This window comes from Panthera uncia, chromosome C2, assembly GCF_023721935.1.
Source record: "Panthera uncia isolate 11264 chromosome C2, Puncia_PCG_1.0, whole genome shotgun sequence".
Taxonomy (NCBI): domain Eukaryota; kingdom Metazoa; phylum Chordata; class Mammalia; order Carnivora; family Felidae; genus Panthera; species Panthera uncia.
In genome coordinates this window covers 20,912,820-20,932,250 of record NC_064810.1, presented here as the reverse complement: position 1 = coordinate 20,932,250, position 19,431 = coordinate 20,912,820, and positions in this window count along the sequence as shown.

Below are 19,431 nucleotides of genomic sequence, written 5' to 3'. Positions count from 1 at the left end.
TATTATTTATTGCTATAAAAACGCTATTTTTTAATCTTCTTAACTTGCTAAATTCTCTTGTTAATTCTACTTGTTTTTCTTAGGATTCCTTATACAAAGTCATTCCTTATTTAAAAATATATAGCTGTGAATGAATGATGATATTTTAGCTCCTTCTTTTCCAATGATTATGACATTTTTTTTCTTGCTTTGCTTTACTGGCCAGGATTTACAGTATACTACTGGCTAGAAATGGTGATAATGTCTTGCTTTGCCTTTATCCACTTTGTAAGAACAGGGTGTTTAATGATTCAGCATTAACTATAATATAAATAAACTTTTTTTCATTAGCACTTTAAAAAATTTTAATGTGTTTATTTTGAGAGAAAGCAAGAGTGAGAGAGAGAGAGGGAGAGAGAGAGAGAGGGAGAGAGAGAGAGAGAGAGAGAGAGAGAGAGAGAGAGAGATGGGGGGAGGGGCAGAGAAAGAGGGGACAAAGAATCCAAAGGGGCTCTGTGCTGACAGCAGAGAGCCTGATATGGAGCCCAAACTCACAAACCATGAGATCATGACTGAAGTCAGATGCTTAACCAATTGAACCACCCAGGTGCCCCCAGAAGTTTTTATTTTTTTCTATTTTGATGATGTCCCAAAAGTTCTCAAAAAGTTAAAAATAGAACTACCCTACAATCCAGCAACTGCACACTACTAGGTATTTACCCACAGAATACAAAAATACTCCTTTAAAAAGATACGTGCACTCCAACGTTTGCAGCAACATCATCTACAATAGCCAAATTATGGGAACAGCCACATGTCGATTGACTGATAAAATGGATAAAGAAGATGTGGTGTGTATATATAATGGAATATTACTCAGCCATAAAAAGAATAAAATCTTGCCGTTTGCAGTGTCATGGTTGGAACTAGAGAGTATTATGCTAAGTAAAATAAGTCAGTTAAAAAAAGACAAATACCATATGATTTCACTCATATGTGGAATTTAAGAAACAAAACAAACAAGCAAAGGGGAAAACAAAAGAAAGAAAGGCAGTAAACCAAGAAATAGATGCTTAACTATAGAGAATAAACTGAGAGTTACCAGAGGGGCGGTGGGGGGGGGGGGGGGGAGCGGGTTAAACAGATAATGGGGATTAAAGAATACACTTGTGATAAACACCTGGTGTTGTATACAAGTGTTGAATCACTACACTATACACCTGAAACTAATACTACATTGTATGTTAACTTATTGTAACTTGAATAAAACTTTTTAAATAGTTGTGAATGTCCTTTTAACGTGCTTTTCACAATTTTTCTGCTTCTCTTGAGTTTTCTCCTTTATGCTTTTAATGTGGTGAATCCTACTGTTTGCCTTTCTAATTTCAAACCAATGATGCAATGCTTAAATGAGAATCATTTACTCATCAAATATTATTGGTATTGTTCCCTTTTCATTAAAATGTCCTAATATTTCCATGAAGATATTTTCACTTATGTTCAAAAATACGTAGAGCAATTTTATCTGTGTGCTTGGTAATATTTTTGTCAGGTTTTATTATAAGGGTTTATCTGGCTTCATAAAATGAATTGGAACTTATTTTCCTTATTGATCTCCTGATATTATATACTCTTTTATTATTTCTTCCTATACTGTTTGATAAACTTTATCAGTAAAGCAAACAAGGCCTGAGGATTTCTTTGAAGAGAAGTTGTTTTGAATTCAAACTCAGTTTTTAATAAGTAGAGAACTATTCAAATTTTCTACTTCTTCCTGTGTTAATAGAAGTAAGTAGGAAATTATATAAAGTTTTTCTAAGTCCCATCAATTCTGTTTAAATAATTGCCGTTAAGTAGTTTATAGTATTCTGTTATTACTATTTCTATGCCTTTTCACATACTGATATTGTTTTAGTATTTTCTGTTTTTTTTCCTTATATCTCTGTTCTGAAGTGTGATCAGTTTTGTTAATCTTTTCCAAAAATTATTTGTTTCTTTTCTCTGTGCTTTCTCTTCCATTGATTTCTACTTTACCTTCTCACTGTGTGATTTTTTTCTTTACTTTTATTAGTTTCTAAATGTGAAAGCTTAGATTGTTGATAAAAAATTCTTCTGTATTTTAGTTATTTAAAAATCTAAATTTACATGTAAACATTGCTATAGCTGTCTTCAAATTTTGATATGCCATTTTGTCATTTTCAATCATGATGTTTTCCAATTTCTTTACATTTTCTTCTTTATTATCTAAATATGTATTAACAGTGTGTTGCTTAATTTCTAAATTTTGGGAATTTTCAGAAAACTGAAATTGATTTCTATGTTAATACACTAAGATAAACCACATGATTTAATCCTGTGAACTTAATTGTGGCATTTTATGGCTCAAAATGTGGCCTATGCTTGTAATACTGGTGAATATTTGGTGTATATCTGAAAAGAACATCCACTAGGCCAGGCTGAGCTGCAGTGTTATTCAAATATGCTAATTTTAATCTTCTTGTTCTATCAATTATTGAGGGTCTAGTGTTTATCCAACTATGATTGTGGATTTATCCAAATTTCTCCCCGTAGTTATGTCCATATTTCTTTTATGTTTTAAGACTTTTGGGACTATGTGCAAGTGGGGTATCACCTAGTTTTCTATCTTTATTACATGAAAGCACTCTTAAAATTTTTGCTATTTTCTTAATAAATTGGTCCTCCTAAAATGACTTGATAGTAACTCTGTTTTGTCTGATATTAACATGACTTTCTTAAGCTCTTTTTATTTTGTATTTCATTCCAACTTTTTACTTTTCATTTTCAACCTATCTCTCTTTGAAACTTTATACATGTAGTATGTTTTTGCAGTCAATACGTATGTAGAATTAATTCCTGTGAAACTCCTACCACATAAGTGAAAATTTCTACTCAAGTAAAATTTGTAATTTCTTCCCCTTTAATATAATATTTGACATGGTACAATTTAAATCAACCATCTTTTTATTGGTTTTCTATTTACTGTATTTTCTTTTCTCTCTTTTCCCCTTTTTATGTCTTTTTTCAGTGTACACCATCCACTATTTAGTATTCCATTTTATCTAGCTGTTTGTTGTTGTTGTTGTTGTTGTTGTTATTTATCCCAAGCTTTGGGTGTTGTCCAATGTCTTTTCAGAGATATGTGTGTTATTGTCTTTTATTAAATTTCACAATTGTTAATTATTATTTCTTCAAATAACTCTTCTGCTACTTTCTCTATGTTCACTTCTTATAGGAGTTGAGTTTTACACATGTTATACTGTTTAAATTGTCCTAAATGTCTTGAGCATTCCTTTTAGTGTAGGTCAGTGTCTATTAACCATTATCTTTTGATATAACACAGCTTTGTTTAGGTTCAATGTATCATTGGCTTCAAATATTTTCAAATAAGGTTAAGGTTTTCTTTTTAGCAAGGCTTGGTGTTTGAGCATTAATTAATTTTGTAGATGTCTGTATGTTATACAGCCCAGATATCAGCTTTTTAATCTTTAGGAAATACTTTGTTCGTTCACAGAAACCCATGAGATTGTTTTTACTGTGGTGTTCGTTTGGCTTTCGGTCTTCACCTCCTACTTTCCCAACTCCAAATTATCTCTCCATCCTGCTGCCCTATGCCTTGTCATCTGTGGGGTACCATAATATACTAACAAATGACCATGCACCAAACGGTGGTGTTCCTGAGGTCTTTTTCCCTGCAACAGTCTTGTCATTAGTGAAGTGTACTCTTGTCTTCTTCATATGCTAAGAGCCTTCAATGTGCTGCTAATATGCACCTAGTTGAGGACTCATGGGATAGGAATGGCACCACTGATGGAGGGACATTGAAACTATATTCTTTCACGGCAAAATATGCTTGGAGATTAAGATTCATCAACAAGTCCAATGTTTTCTTATTCTCTTCTGTGGCAGTTTGTTTCTTCATCATGGCCTTAGAGTTGAAAGAAACCATTGATCTCATTTCTGTTTGGAAGGAGCTTACCTGGTATGTCCCACTTCTTATGAGGAAACAATCATCTCTTAAATCTTTCTATATCCTAACAAAATGTGGAACTGCCTGAATTTAATTGTATATGTAGGAAACGCTTTTGTGCCAGAAAAAAATATAGAAAAATGATTCAGCTACATAATATGTTCAGTATATTATTAAACACTCTTCTAAATACTATCAATGATCTCTTCACATATGTGTTATCTTCTATACTTGTTGATATAGCAAAAGACTTAAGTGATCTTTTTAGGAACAAGACAAACAAAATAATCTTTCATCATCAATGTCTCTAATACTTCAGTGAGATAGAATGATATAGGAGAGTCTTCTCTATTTTCCTACTTATGAATTTATCTTTGTATTTGGATTATATATATTTCCTGACATTTTTGTAAAAATGGAATAGCTTCCTATAATGGACCTGTAATATGGACCACTTAAAAAAATTGGGGGCTATGGTTTTAAGTTCTAAATTCTAGTCTACTAAATAGGTAGAAATATTTTACCCACATATGCATATGTCTCACGCCCTATACTTTGCTCCTTTTTAACTTCTGCTAGACACTTGTCGCCACTTTCTTTGTTTACAATGGTTAAACTTTTGCCTAAAAAGCAGTATATCCATTTTTCCTTTTGTGTTCTGTTAGGACAAGTATTTGGATAGAGTAGATATTTTATCTAATATTATATGACCAATTGCAAGAACAATATATTGTATGCATTCATTTCATGGGCAATAAGATTAGTCATAAAATACAGGCTAATTGGAAGGCCTGGGTGTTTCAGTTGGTTAAGCGTCCAACTCTTGATTTGGCTCAGTTCATGATCTCACGGTTGGGGGTTGGAGTCCTGCATTGGGCTCTTTGTCGGGCTCCACACCAGGCCTGGAGCCTGCTTCAGATTCTCTCCTGCGTGCTTTCTACCCCCCCCCCCCACATCCTCTCTTTGTCAAAAAAAAAGTATATATATATATATACAAACACACACATACACACACAGGCTAATTGTACCTTTGGCAATTACAGTCAATAGATATAATAAGATATATATCTAAATATTCAAAATAATTCCTTTGTTATTTTATTTTGTATGGAAAATATGCTGTATGGTGGTAGGATTTAACAAACTGGAACAAAAACTATTAGTTCACGAAGCAATAAATCAGGTTTTTTTCAGTGCTGATTGAACAAGTAGAGTAACCTGATCTATTGCCAAGTTAGTAGAAGTTGTTTTGAGAAAAAAAGTTGATGGGTGAAGAAATTATAAACCGTTTTTATTTAAATTTTCAAAACTCTCATAAAAATACATAAATTACGTTTGAAGAACAACCTATATTATTCAATGGAAATTTATTATAAATACTCCTACTTTACTATAGAAAGCCCAAGGCTGGCTAAAATTTAATTACTTGTTTGCTGAACTCACATAAAATAAGCCAAGAATAATTAAATAAATATCTTAGTTTCAAGCTTACTCCATTATTAAATTCTATGATAATTTAGGCTTTTTCTTCCCCTTTAAACTTTTGTGGGATATAGTATCTAGTGAATTCACATAAGAACAAGTTCTCAACATCATCAAATGATATATCCCATATATGCTCATCTTGTTTTCCTGTATATTTGACCATGAGTTACTAACAACCTCAGCACTTTTAGCAATAAGACGAAACGTGACAGAAGAAGAATGAAGTCTTGAAGGGGGTGATCAGATGCCTTTGAAAAACAGACACTTAAGAGCTTGAGGAAGCCTAAAATGAATGAAGGCTATAAGAAAACTGTCAGTGACAGAAGGCAGACTATTAGATAATGAAAGCTTAGGTTGCTCAGGAAAGAGAATTGGTGAGGCTGCAGGTGACATTCATTCCTGAAAATCGGTGATGTCCTTGAAGACACATTGTGAATGTTTTACCCATGGAGATAGGATGCCTGGCCATGACCATTCTGGTAATTCATCATTATTGCAAGGGCTCTAATCTCAGGGTAACATCAGTGTGGACAACTCAAGCACAAATTAAAAAATGGTTACATGTTCTGGTGTGAGATACCTAGAAAATCCCAGGATCACTTCTCATTCAATAAATAGACGAATTATAATCATTTATTGGGTATGTACTATGTGCAAAATTTCTGTGAGAGGCAGAATGGTAATGTTTCACGGTGCACCTCCCCACACACACACACACACACACACACACACGATTTTGCATTTGACAGTGATACAGGGTATGTAGAGCTATCTCTATGGTTTAAATTTGGCACAGACATAACAGATTATTTGAATTTTAAACTTCCTTCCAGAATGTAAATATACTACTAAGGCAGAAATATACAAATGATCTTACATTCCAAATAATCAGATTTTAAACATTACTTCTATTTTTTTGTGCTCTTTTTTTAATCTTTATCTTTGAGAGAGAGAGAGCACGTGAGCAGGGGGAAGAGCAGAGAGAGAGGAAGATACAGAATCTGAAGCAGGCTTCAGGCTCTGAGATGTCAGCACAGAGCCCGACATGGGGCTTGAACTCACAAACTGTGAAATCATGACCTGAGCCAAAGTCAGACGCTTAACTGACTGAGCCACCCAGGTGCCCCTACTTTTTTGTGCTCTTAAGAAAAAATGATTTTCTTTAGAGATATCATATCATGAATTCTTTTTTAAAATATTTGTGGTGTTAAAACATTAGAGAACAAAGCTCTCGTTTATATAAGAAGAGACAACTAATTAACCAGAGCCCTTAACAATACATGAGAATCTGCACATAAAATCAACATTGGACAAATATAAGAAGCAGCTTTCAGCAACTTCATTAATTACACCTGCTAAGACTCAATGTCATCTCTAGAGCACTGTTTCTGGAAAATATTTCTTGAAAGCATTACCATTCTAAAGCCTTGAAATGTGTATAATTCATGCTACATGTTATATTCAAAATATCTTTCCCAGGAACGGGAAAGGAAGGAAGACAAAGAACAACAAAGGGATGAAGAGAAACTTTGGAGGTAATGAACATGTTTATTACCTGGATTACGGTGATGATGCCATGAGTATACATTATTTCCCAAACCGCCAAATTGTGTATGTTAATTGTATGCAGGTTTTTGTATTCCATCTATGCTTCAATAAATACTTCCTGAGGCATTAATGCCTATTAAAAATAACAATACATCATTTAAAAAATTTAAGCATGCTTTCACATATGTTGCAAATAGTAATTTAAGCAATGAAGTTTATTTGGAAAATAAATTTAAAAACTCTAATTTTTAGGGGCGTTTGAGTGGCTCAGTCAGGTAAGCATCCAACTCTTGATTTTGGCTCAGGTCGTGATCTTGGTCATGAGATCAAGGCTCGCATTGGGCTCAGTGATGACAGAGTGGAGCCTGCTTGGGATTCTCTTTTCCCCTCTCTCTGCCCCTCTTCCCATTCTCAAAATAAATAAATAAACTTAAAAGATAATAAAAATAAAATAAAAAGATAAAAACTCTAATTTTACCTTTGCTAAAGACTACATTCTGTTTATATATGGTCTATGATCACAAAATTTATTTAATAATTAAAATAGAGCTATAAAGGTTTACAACAATTTTACTTAAAAAAAAGGCACAGTGAACCTGAAAGTAAAGAAACAAATCAATAATTGCCATGAAATAAAGATACTACCATGGACTCTAAATTATAGCCACTGTCATCTTGAAATACATTATAAAATCTTTGGTAGTGTAACTGACCTGCACCTGTGCAACTTGTCCTTTTTAAAGTTTCTTTATTTATTTTGAGAGAAAGAGAGCATGAGACAGGGAGGGGCGGAGACTGAGGGAGAGAGAGAGAATCCCACGCAGGTCCCATGCTGTCAGCGAGGAGTCCAAAGTGGAGCTTGATCCCAAGAAGCGAGAGATCATGACCTGAGCTCAAATCAAGAGTGAGATGCTTAACCACAGACAAGTGGCCCCATGCAACTTGTCCTTTAAATATGGCTAACTATATTTCCTTAGCTATATTACCTTTATCAAAAGTGTGGCTAGAAGATGAGGGCATCACTTAATAAAACATTATTGTGACATTTGCTTGATATTTTAAATATTTATTTGTTTTAACTTGACAGTAAATATGCGGTTTCTGGGTCAAAGGCAGACTGATTATTTACTTTCACAAGATCTAAGTTACAGTTCTCCATGCCCTGGTTTCCCCACAAGAGTACCCAGTAAGATTCAGATGTCTTCTGTACGTACATACAAAATGTGGATTTCCCTCACAGTAGAGAAACTATGAAATTATGAATCTCAAAGCTTATAAAGGGCAGCCTGTATAACTCCTCTCTTCTCCTCAGGAGGAGACCTTACCTTACTAAGATAAGCAAATCCTTCTTGTGGATCAGAGGGAAAGATCTCCAAATTCATTACCATTTGGAATGTAAACATTGGCTCCAGGGAAGATAAAACTATAAACCACCACAGAGAAATACATAATCTCTAACTTCCAAGTTACTTACTCATCTCTTAACTCTGATTGCTAGTGATTTTTTTCTCAGAAAGTATAGACCATGAAGAACCATAAAAATATTCCTGTCACATTTCTCCCTGAGACTGCTTTTACTCAAAAGAGAGTAACACTGTTCTAAGTTACCCGCTCCAAATGAATAGCTAGAAACATAAAATACACAAAACCTCAGTTTTTGACATTGTACAACAGGCGACAGGTAGAGAAGGGAGAAAACATCAGGTGACTCTTACCCAACATCACCCCAGGCTTCTGGAGGTATACAATGTAGGGACTGCAGTTTGGGAAGGGTGAAAGCCAAACAGGACACAATGATCTCACTCAACTGATGAAACAGTTATCACAGTTGGCCAGTTTAAGGTAACTATAATCTGTGGAGTAGCATTTTTTTTGATGAGGCAACTCCCAGGAAGCAATGATAGGTATGTGAGTAAGAGTCCTTTTTGAGTTTTTTAGCTGACCACCTTTTTGAACATGTATTAGATGAAGTCCTGTGAGGCCCAGAAAGAGACTTTCTAGGGAAAGAATAACTGAGGAGCTTAAGTCAAAAAATTCTAAGAAGTCACGCAAAGGCAGCCGTATTCAAACACCATTTTAAATATATATAGAACATTTATCAGATCCCCAAATGGCTATACCTAAGAAGTGGGGTTAACTAGGTTTAGAGTAACAGTTACTCCAAACCTACTCTTAGAGAGCTTAAAAATATGCATTAAAAATATATGCACTTAAAAGTATCAACTGATCTTCAACTAATTTAAATATCAATTTCAGCGTTCTTACAAGAATATGACAAAGTACAATACTCCACACTGTATAATTTGCAAATCTGATACCCCAAACAAATAGCCAAGAAATAAAAATGACATATAACTAAGAGGAAAAAAAATCAGTAGAAATAGAAACACATGATAATTAAAGAAATCAGCAGACAAATTTGTTAAACTGGCTACAACATGTATGCTACATAAACCGACATGTTATTTACTCAACGTGGAAAATGAAACATAAATATAAATATAATGAGAGAGCATATTTTCATGTGTCTGTTGGCCATCTGTATGTCTTTTTTGGAAAAATGTCTATTCATGTCTTCTGCCCATTTTTTAGCTGGATTATTTTGGGGTCTTGGGGAGGTTGAGTTTGATAAATTCTTTATATATTTTGAGTACGTACTAACCTTTCATTTGATATATCATTTGCAAATATTCTCTCTCATTCCATAGGTTGACTTTTAGTTTTGTGGATTGTTTCCTTCATTGTACAGAAACTTTTTGTTATAATGAAGTCCCACTTGTTTATTTTTCCTTATATTTCCCTTGCTTCAGGAGGCATATCTAGTAAAAAGTTGCAACAGTTGTTGTAAAAGAGATTACTGCTTGTGTTCTCCTCTAGGATTTTGATTTCCTATCCCACATTTAGGTATTTTATCCATTTTGAATTTATTTTTGTGTATGGTGTAAGTGGACCAGTTTCATTCTTTTGCGTGTTGCTGTCCGCTTTTCCCAACACCATTTGTTGAAGAGACTTTTTTCCATTGGATATTCTTTCCTGCTTTGTGGAGGAATAATTGACCATAGTTGTGGGTTCATTTCTGGGTTTTCTATTCTATTCCATTGATCTATGTGTCCATTTTTGTGCCAGTACATCACTCATTATCAGGGAAATACAAATCAAAACTACAATGAGATATCGCCTCACACCTGTCAGAATGGATAGAATGAACAACGCACGAAACAATAGGTGTTGGCACATACGTGGAGGAAGGGGAACCCTCTTCCACTATTTGTAGGAATGCAAACTGGTGCAGCTACTCTGGAAAACAACACTGATGTTCCTCAAAAAGGCAAAAATAGAACTACCCTATGATCCAGCAATTGCACCGTTCGGTATTCATCCAAAGGGTACAAAAATACTCATTTGAAAGGATAAATGGACCCCGATGTTTATAGCAGCATTATCAACAATAGCCAAATAATGGAAGGAGCCCAAATGTCCATCAACTGATAAATGGGTACAGAGAGGTGGTTTCTATGTACAATGGAATATTACTTGGGTATAATAAAGAATGAAATGTCGTCATTTGCGATGACCTGGGTGGAGCTAGAGAGTACTATGCTAAGTGAAATAAGTCAGCCAGAAAAATACAAATATCATATGATTTCACTCATGTGTGGAATTTAAGAAACAAAACAAGTGAACATAAGGGGAGAAAAAAGAGTGAGGGCGGAGAGGACAAGGATGGTCGTTCTATTCAACATTGTACTGGAAGTTGAAGGTAGGACAATGGAGCAAGAACAAAATGTAAAAGACAAAGAGATTGACAAGAGAGAAACTAAACTGCCTTCCCTCGCAGACAGAATTATTTACGTTAAAAAAATCCAATAAACTACAAAAATAGTACTAGAACTGGTAAGCTTAATATTTTGCAGAACACAGCAAGGTCAACAATCCATATCAATTATATTTCTATATTGTAGCAGCAAAGGATTAAAATTTTTTAAAAATGCCAAGTATATTCCATTTAATAGCAACCAAACCCATGAGATAAATTTAATGAGATGTTCCAACTAAAATATGATCAATTAATAAAGCATTGAGGAGATAAATGAAAACACACAAAGCAGAACGGCAGTTGTCAGGGGCTGGGTGGAGGGGAAATGTGGAGTTGCTGGTCAACACGTATAAAGTTTCAGTTACAAAGGAATCAAGTCTTAGTCAGTTCTGGCTGCTAGAACAAAATACCATAGACTAGGTAGCTTACACAACAGAACTTTATTCCTTACTGTTCTGGAGGCTGGTTAAGTCAAAAATAAAGGTGCCCTCGGATTCAGTGCCTGGTGAAAACCCTTCTCCTGGTTTGCAGACAGCTGCCTTCTTGTTACGTCCTCACATGTCAGAGAGAGATCATCCCTCTCCTAACTCTTCTTATAAGGGCACTAATCCTCCCAAAGACCCTGTCTACAAATACCATCACGTGGGGGATTAGGGCTTCAACATATGAAGTTTAAGGGACACAAACATTCAATCCGTAGAAAATAAGTTCTAGAAATCTACTGTGCATCAGGTACCTATAGTTTCCATTAGTTTCTTGTACGCTTAAATTCTGTTAAAGAAAGAAGGAAGGAAGGGAGAGAAAAAGGCTCCTTTGCTACTAAATTATGTGAACGATGGTTTACTTACACTGAAATCGAAGTTATTAATATTACATATTAGTACAGAATTTAAAAAAAACTTATATTCACACATTTTAGTATTTTTGGAGTAACTTGAGTTCGTGGGCCTTTTTTCAACTGCACATTTTATGAAACCTAAATACCAATCTAGTATTTCTAATGAAAATTTAGCATCAAAATTGAGATGTGCTGCAAACGTAATTAACATATCAGATTTTGAAGACTATATGAAAAAAACTGAAATACCTTAAGAATTACTTTTCATGTTGAAATAATGTTTTGTATATATTGTTACACAAAATTTAAACACACACCTATGCACACACATATCCAGAGAAATGCAGATGTCTACTATGTTCATGAATTGGAATACTCACTATTAAGGTTTTGATTCTCTTTAAATTAGTCTCTTGATTCAATATGTACATATATATATTTATTTATTATACATGTATATCTTATTAAACAAGATTTGTGTTACTAAGGAAATAACTGAATATACATATAGAATATTCATGTTAACTAATGTAAATCAGATTTAATAAGAAGTAAAAAATTTATAATGTAAGTATTTATGGGAATGATTATTTTTGCTATTCCTTTCTGCTTTTATTTCTTCCTGCATCCACAAAAATTCAAAGCATTTTGTGTTCCCCACTCCCCTATTCCCAAAGCTATAGTCCTTTTCCTGAATTCTTTAGGGAGACTATCGAGAACTTCATAAATTGAGAAACTTGTATTGCAAAAATAGTAAATAGATGATAAATTAGATTTTTTCCATGATTTAAAACCAACATAAGCTCAACAAGAACTCTTTAACGAAATGATTAAAAGGAAGACAATTGATGGATGCCTGGGGTGCTCTGGTGATTAGGCATCTGACTCTTGATTTCCACTCAGGTCGTGATCTCAGGATTCACAAGATGGAGCCTGCAACAGGCTCTAAACTGACAGTGTAGAGCCTACTTCAGATTTTCTCTCTCCCTCTCTGTCTATCTCTCCCCCACCCCTGTCTAAATAAATAAATAAGCATTTATAAATAAATAAATAAATAAATAAATAAATAAATAAATAAATGGAAGACCATTGAAACACAATAATACACATCTAAACAACTGCTTCTACATGTAATGGATTTTATAGATTCAGATTAATTCGGTACATTTTGAATTTCTGATTTGCTATGTGCTAGATTGATTAATATTTCCAGATGATTTAAAATGCAAATTAGCGTTGATAATGATCTTAAGAAATGCTTTTTTCTTTATACAACATTAATTAATATGTATGGACATTTCAGTTCCTATAAGAGAACTTTTGGTATTATCTATTTATTTAAATAAGGTTCTTGTTCAATAATTTGTCATTTCAAATATATGCAGGAAAATTCCCATATGTAGTTTCCGGGTAGCCTATTCCCACTCACTAGGTCCATGAGGCTGTCAGTGACTAGACAAGTTATTACAATTATCACATAAGTCATGCCTCACACATCTGTATAATTAAATTCAAGTGAAAAGATTTTGAGAACTGTTCTACAACTTGTATTTGATGGATATATATTATTTATATAGTTAAAATTACTCTCTACTAAAGAAATGGCAAGAAACATTTGAAACTTACGTTTTTTCATCCAGTTTTACAATGAATGATATGTATTTTTAGACATTCTCATCAAAGTGCTTTTTGAATATGTTATTAATCTCTCTTATAGAAGTTTACATGTTTAATGTAAAGAAATTAGTAAATACAGAATTATAAATGTGGATCTATTCTCTATTGCAACTCTGCAGAAATATACATTATTCTGCTTATGTATATGTTTCTATTTTAATAATAATAATAATATTATTATTATTATTTTAAGGTTTATTCAGGTTTCAGAGATGGAAAGAGATAGAGCGTGAGTGGGGGAGAGACAGAGAGAAAGAGTGACACAGATCCAAAGCAGGCTCCAGGCTCTAACGGTCAGCACAGAACCCGATGTGGGGCTCGAACTCACAGACAGCGAAATCATGACCTGAGCCAAAGTCGGATGCTTAACTGACTGAGACGCCATTGTATATGTTTTTATTTTTAAGATAAAAATATAATTAAAATGGGCAATAAAATATACAAACATAAATATAGAAATCTACATAAAGATAGATTATAAATTTAGCTTACATATATTAGCTCAAAATCTAATATTTTTATATGTCTTTAGACTAAAGAACATATTATGTTTTTTTCCATGCAGATCAATATTGCATAAATTTCTGTGTCTATTAAAATAGAAACATTTTTTATGGTTATTTAGTTTTCTATTACATGAGTTTTCATTAATGATTTCTAAAATTCCATACTGTTTATATATACACATATACAATACTGTTTATATATACATACACACAAATTCTTCATTACTCTAAATAATATAGTAATTAATATCTCTGTAGGTAAATTGGTGCACATATTCATAAATATGTTTTAGAATATATATCCAGAAATTTGGTTTCCATTCTAATGATTATCTTAACTACAAGGCATTTTACTATAGCTTTCCAAATATGTTATCCTAACTTCAACCCCCAACAACAGAATTTGAAAAGCTCCAATACCCTATTTCTTTGCAACACTTCATAATCAAGTAACAAATTGGATGGATAAATCTAGCAATTGCAAAAAGTAATACTTTCAAGCACATGCCTACGTGAAGTTCGTATTATTTCCACAAATATTGAAATCAACATGCACATAAGTTGGCCTTCCTTATTAAACATATTACAGCAGTTTATTTGGAGAAAAGGGCCAATAAGAATTTATTACTCAGTGATATTACCCTTAAAACAATGTATCATTTTAACTGACTTTTCTACTTTCCTGAGGGTACTGAAGTGTTAAAAACCTTTTTAAAAGAATAGTTTATAGTAAAACAATTTTATTCATATTTAATTGGATATAGAGATATTTTCCTTAAAATAAAATCCAAATATCTAAAATTGGGCTAAAATAAAGTAAAAAAATATTTCAATGTGCAATGTTAAAAGTGCCTACATTTCTGAGTATAAGTTAAGAAGCATGTGTGTGTGTGTATAAATATATATAATCTGAAAAATATAATTTTATGTTATAAATAGTTTCTTATACTCTACATAGGCAGGAAACATAAAAGTGAAAATTGGAAAAATATTACAGAAAAAGTCAAAATTTTAAAAAATGGAATATCAATGCCAACATAAGACAATACTAAACTTGTTTTTGCAAATAATTTTATTCTTTACAACTAAAATTTTGAAATAATTGAAATTGTGAAGCTTTTTTATAAAATAGGAAAGGATATACTACCACCTAGTGGATAATGCGTTTGCTTAAGGGTAATATTTCACCTACAAGAATTCTTACAAACCATAGATCAAGGGACACTGATGGCTAAACATTGTACAATCAAAAAACTTAGTAAATGATCGTCAAAAATCACTTGATTTAAAAAAAAATATTGCCCATTTTTCACTTTATTTCTTTCACCTTCTAAGTTTTAGCCATTTTTTAACAGGAATACAGACAGTAATAGGTAGATATAGTTATACAAAATAAATATATCAATATCTGAATATCTTAAGAATCCAGTGAAGATGAAAACTATAGTGACCAGTTTTTAGAGACCATTAAATATACAAATGCTACATTTAGACTACATATCACTTTGAGTCAGGAAATACATTGACATTTTTCACAATTTAGTGGAAATTGGTAACAGCTCTATTGCAATAATAAATACTCAAAATGAACACTTAAGATTCAGTTAATCCTTTAAGTGAGAATATTTTGAAGATCATTAAGGAGAACATGTATGGGAAAGAAAGAAACTAATAGGAATGTGTTTTCAGGGAATTTATAACTATATTGTGTTCAATAAATTATGGGTCCTTTTCACCTCTTCTCTTTTGCCCTTGAATATGTACACTTGTTTGTGTGTACATGTTCACCTTGTTTGAATTATATGACAATGAATTTAATTTTGCATAGTTTTCTTATTATAGAATATCTTCAACTTAAAATTTCTAAGCCATATACATAAGTACTGTGTAGAGTGATTGTCCTTTCTGAAATTGAATTCATGATCAAATCATTTAATTAAATTATTAATTTAACTAAATAATTAAAATACATGCTATTATTTAATCATGGGTTCCATTCAGTTATTTATGATTATTAAATTTGAATCATAGGGGTGCTGGGTGGCTCAGTTGGTTAAGTGTCCGGCTTCAGTTTGTGAGTTCCAGCTCCGCATCGGACTCTGTGCTGATGGCTCAGAGCCTGGAGCCTGCTTCGGATTCTGTGTCTCCTTCTCTCTCTGCCCCTCCCCCAACCTGTGCTCCGTCTCTCTCTGTCTCTCAAAAATAAATAAAATTTAAAAAAAAATTTAAATAAATAAATTTGAATCATATCATACTGCAGGCAAGAAATAAGGTGTTTTGATATAGATCCTTGATACAAAAATTATCAAAAATCAATATCCTGCTACAAAACCCCTGGAAAACAGAATTCTTTGTTCTTTAGAAAATTATGGCTTTAAATTAGTTATAGGGTATTAGTATAAGAAAACAAGAAGTCAAAGATACATCCATTCATTTATTCATTAATTTACCAGATATATAATTCTAAGGCCATTCTACAGGCCATCCAGTAAGCTAGGAGCTGGAGACACAGAAATGAAGAATTAAATTCAACTGGCATAGTCTCTGCTTTTACGGAATTATTTCTTTTTGGAACACCTAGTCACACAGAAGAAAAATGTAACATAAAAATGGAAAGACTTGGACTTTGGAAAAGAAACAATCATGAAATTGCCAGGCAACATGGATTCCAGCTACAGAGAAAGCAGGCAAGTTCAAAAAACAGGTTTTGTCATGCTTCAAATGGCAGAGAAGAGAAAACTGTAAAGAGAGAAGGGGGGCATAGGTGAGTGAGGAAATGTCAGGAGGTAGGAACTTAATGAGGAGGAAGAAGCAAGGGCCAGATTATGCAGGGCCATGCAGGGCAGACAGAAAAAGTTTAAATGTATTTGAAGGTTTTAAAAAAATCTCTGCATTCATAAATGGTGGCGAAATAAAATTTAAAAAGAATAGACATACAGAAAGAGGAACATATTTTCTTGAGAAGAAGGAAAAAAAAAAAAACAAATTCAGTTTACCTTCAGGATGAAGGTACCTCTAGGCATCACATTAAGTGAAAGGAAAATGAGTGGAAAGAATAACAGATGATTTCACTTCAGCAGCTGTAGTAGCCAAATAAAAAGACCTTTTTATCTGTTACAATGTCACTCTAACAGGAGTTAGGAAGTTATCTACAACATGGAAACACCATCTGTAATAATCTCAAAACATCATTTTACAGACTACTTACTGTGTTATCTTCCAGGATAAATCTTAATCCCATTCGTGTATTTCCAAATTGTACTCAAATTTAGAAACAGAATATTTAAATAATAGACATCCTTTTCTACTCATTATCTCCTCAAATTGTAACCACTATTAGGACTTCTAATATCATACATTAGTTTTTCCCGGTAAATGGAATCATTATAACACTTTTACTTTTGTGTCAGGCTTCTTTTGCTCTATGATTTTACTCGTGACTTAGTAGCTCTCATCAGAATGTTACTGTATGGATATATAAAAATTGGCTATTTGATGATAGAATGTTGTGTTATTTTCAGATTTTTATTATTATGAATGTTGTTGCGAAGAACCATTATTGCTGATGTCTTCTGGTGGTGATATGTTGGTGTTCTGGCATATACACAAGTAGGAAAAGAATTGTAAGGTAAAATAGTGTTCCGTATCAGCAGACATGGCCAGTTTTCCAGTCATTCAGCAACATATACACCTGAAACAATACAGAACAAATCCAGTTGTTCAAAATCCCATCCACCTCGTGACTTTTCTTTTCAGTTTTTAAAATGGCCTTATTCACGTAATTAATACACCTAAAACCACAAATATCCAGTTTATGCAGCTTGATGAGCTTGGGCATAAACAAACACCCATGAAACCATCAAAATAATCAAGATAATAGACCCATTTATTACCGAAAAAAGTTTTCTTGTGTCTTTGTTTGTTTTTGCTCTGTTTTGTTTTGTTTTCTCATGTGTGTGTATGTGCATGTGTGTGTGTTGGTGGGGGGTTAAGAACACAACATAAGATCCACCCCCTCAATCACTATTTAAGCGCGTGATATAGTAACAATGACTATAGGTATTCTGCTGTACAGCAGACGTTTAGAACTAATTCATGTTGCACATCTGAAACTTTATACTGATTGAAAAATAACTCCACATTTCCTCCTCCCTTCCAGCTTCTGGTAACCACCGTTTTATTCTTTTCTATGAGTCTGACTATTTTAGGTGCCACATGTAATTGGAAGCATGCAGTACTTATTCTGTGCCTGGCTTATTTCACTTCATGTAGTTGCTCTGGTGGGTGTGCAGTGGCATCTTATCGTGGTCCTCATTTGCATCAGCTGTGACAGTCTTATTTGCTATTTCATTATACACTTTGGTGAAGTGACTGGTAAAGGCTTTTGCCACTTTCTTTTTAATTTTTTTTTTTTACTGTTTATTTATTTTTGAGAAACAGAGAAACATAGTGCGAGCAGCAGAGGGGTAGAGAGAAGAGATACGGAATCTGAAGCAGGCTCCAGACTCTGAGCTGTCAGCGCCAAGACTGATGGGGGTTCAAACTCACAAACAGTGAGATCATGACCTGAGCGGAAGTTGGATGCTTAACCGGCTGAGCCACCCCGGTGCCCCAGGTTTTGTCACTTTCTTATTAGATTGCATGCCTTCCTTATTGATCTTTCATACTTTCATATATAAATATATATCTAAACATCTGGAAAGATTATATATATATATATAACATAGTTATATTGTTATTTATATTGTTTTTATTTAAATTGTCACAAGCATTTTGTTTTATATGCATTGATGATATTTTTTTTTATTTTTTTTATTTTTTAATATATGAAATTTACTGTCAAATTGGTTTCCATACAACACCCAGTGCTCATCCCAAAAGGTGCCCTCCTCAATACCCATCACCCACCCTGCCCTCCCTCCCACCCCCCATCAACCCTCAATTTGTTCTCAGTTTTTAACAGTCTCTTATGCTTTGGCTCTCTCCCACTCTAACCTCTTTTTTTTTTTTTTTTTCCTTCCCCTCCCCCATGGGTTTCTGTTATGTTTCTCAGGATCCACATAAGAGTGAAACCATATGGTATCTGTCTTTCTCTGTATGGCTTATTTCACTTAGCATCACACTCTCCAGTTCCATCCACGTTGCTACAAAAGGCCATATTTCATTCTTTCTCATTGCCACGTAGTACTCCATTGTGTATATAAACCACAATTTCTTTATCCATTCATCAGTTGATGGACATTTAGGCTCTTTCCATAATTTGGCTATTGTTGAGAGTGCTGCTATAAACATTGGGGTACAAGTGCCCCTATGCATCAGTACTCCTGTATCCCTTGGGTAAATTCCTAGCAGTGCTATTGCTGGGTCATAGGGTAGGTCTATTTTTAATTTTCTGAGGAACCTCCACACTGCTTTCCAGAGCGGCTGCACCAATTTGCATTCCCGCCAACAGTGCAAGAGGGTTCCTGTTTCTCCACATCCTCTCCAGCATCTATAGTCTCCTGATTTCTTCATTTTGGCCACTCTGACTGGCGTGAGGTGGTATCTGAGTGTGGTTTTGATTTGTATTTCCCTGATAAGGAGCGACGTTGAA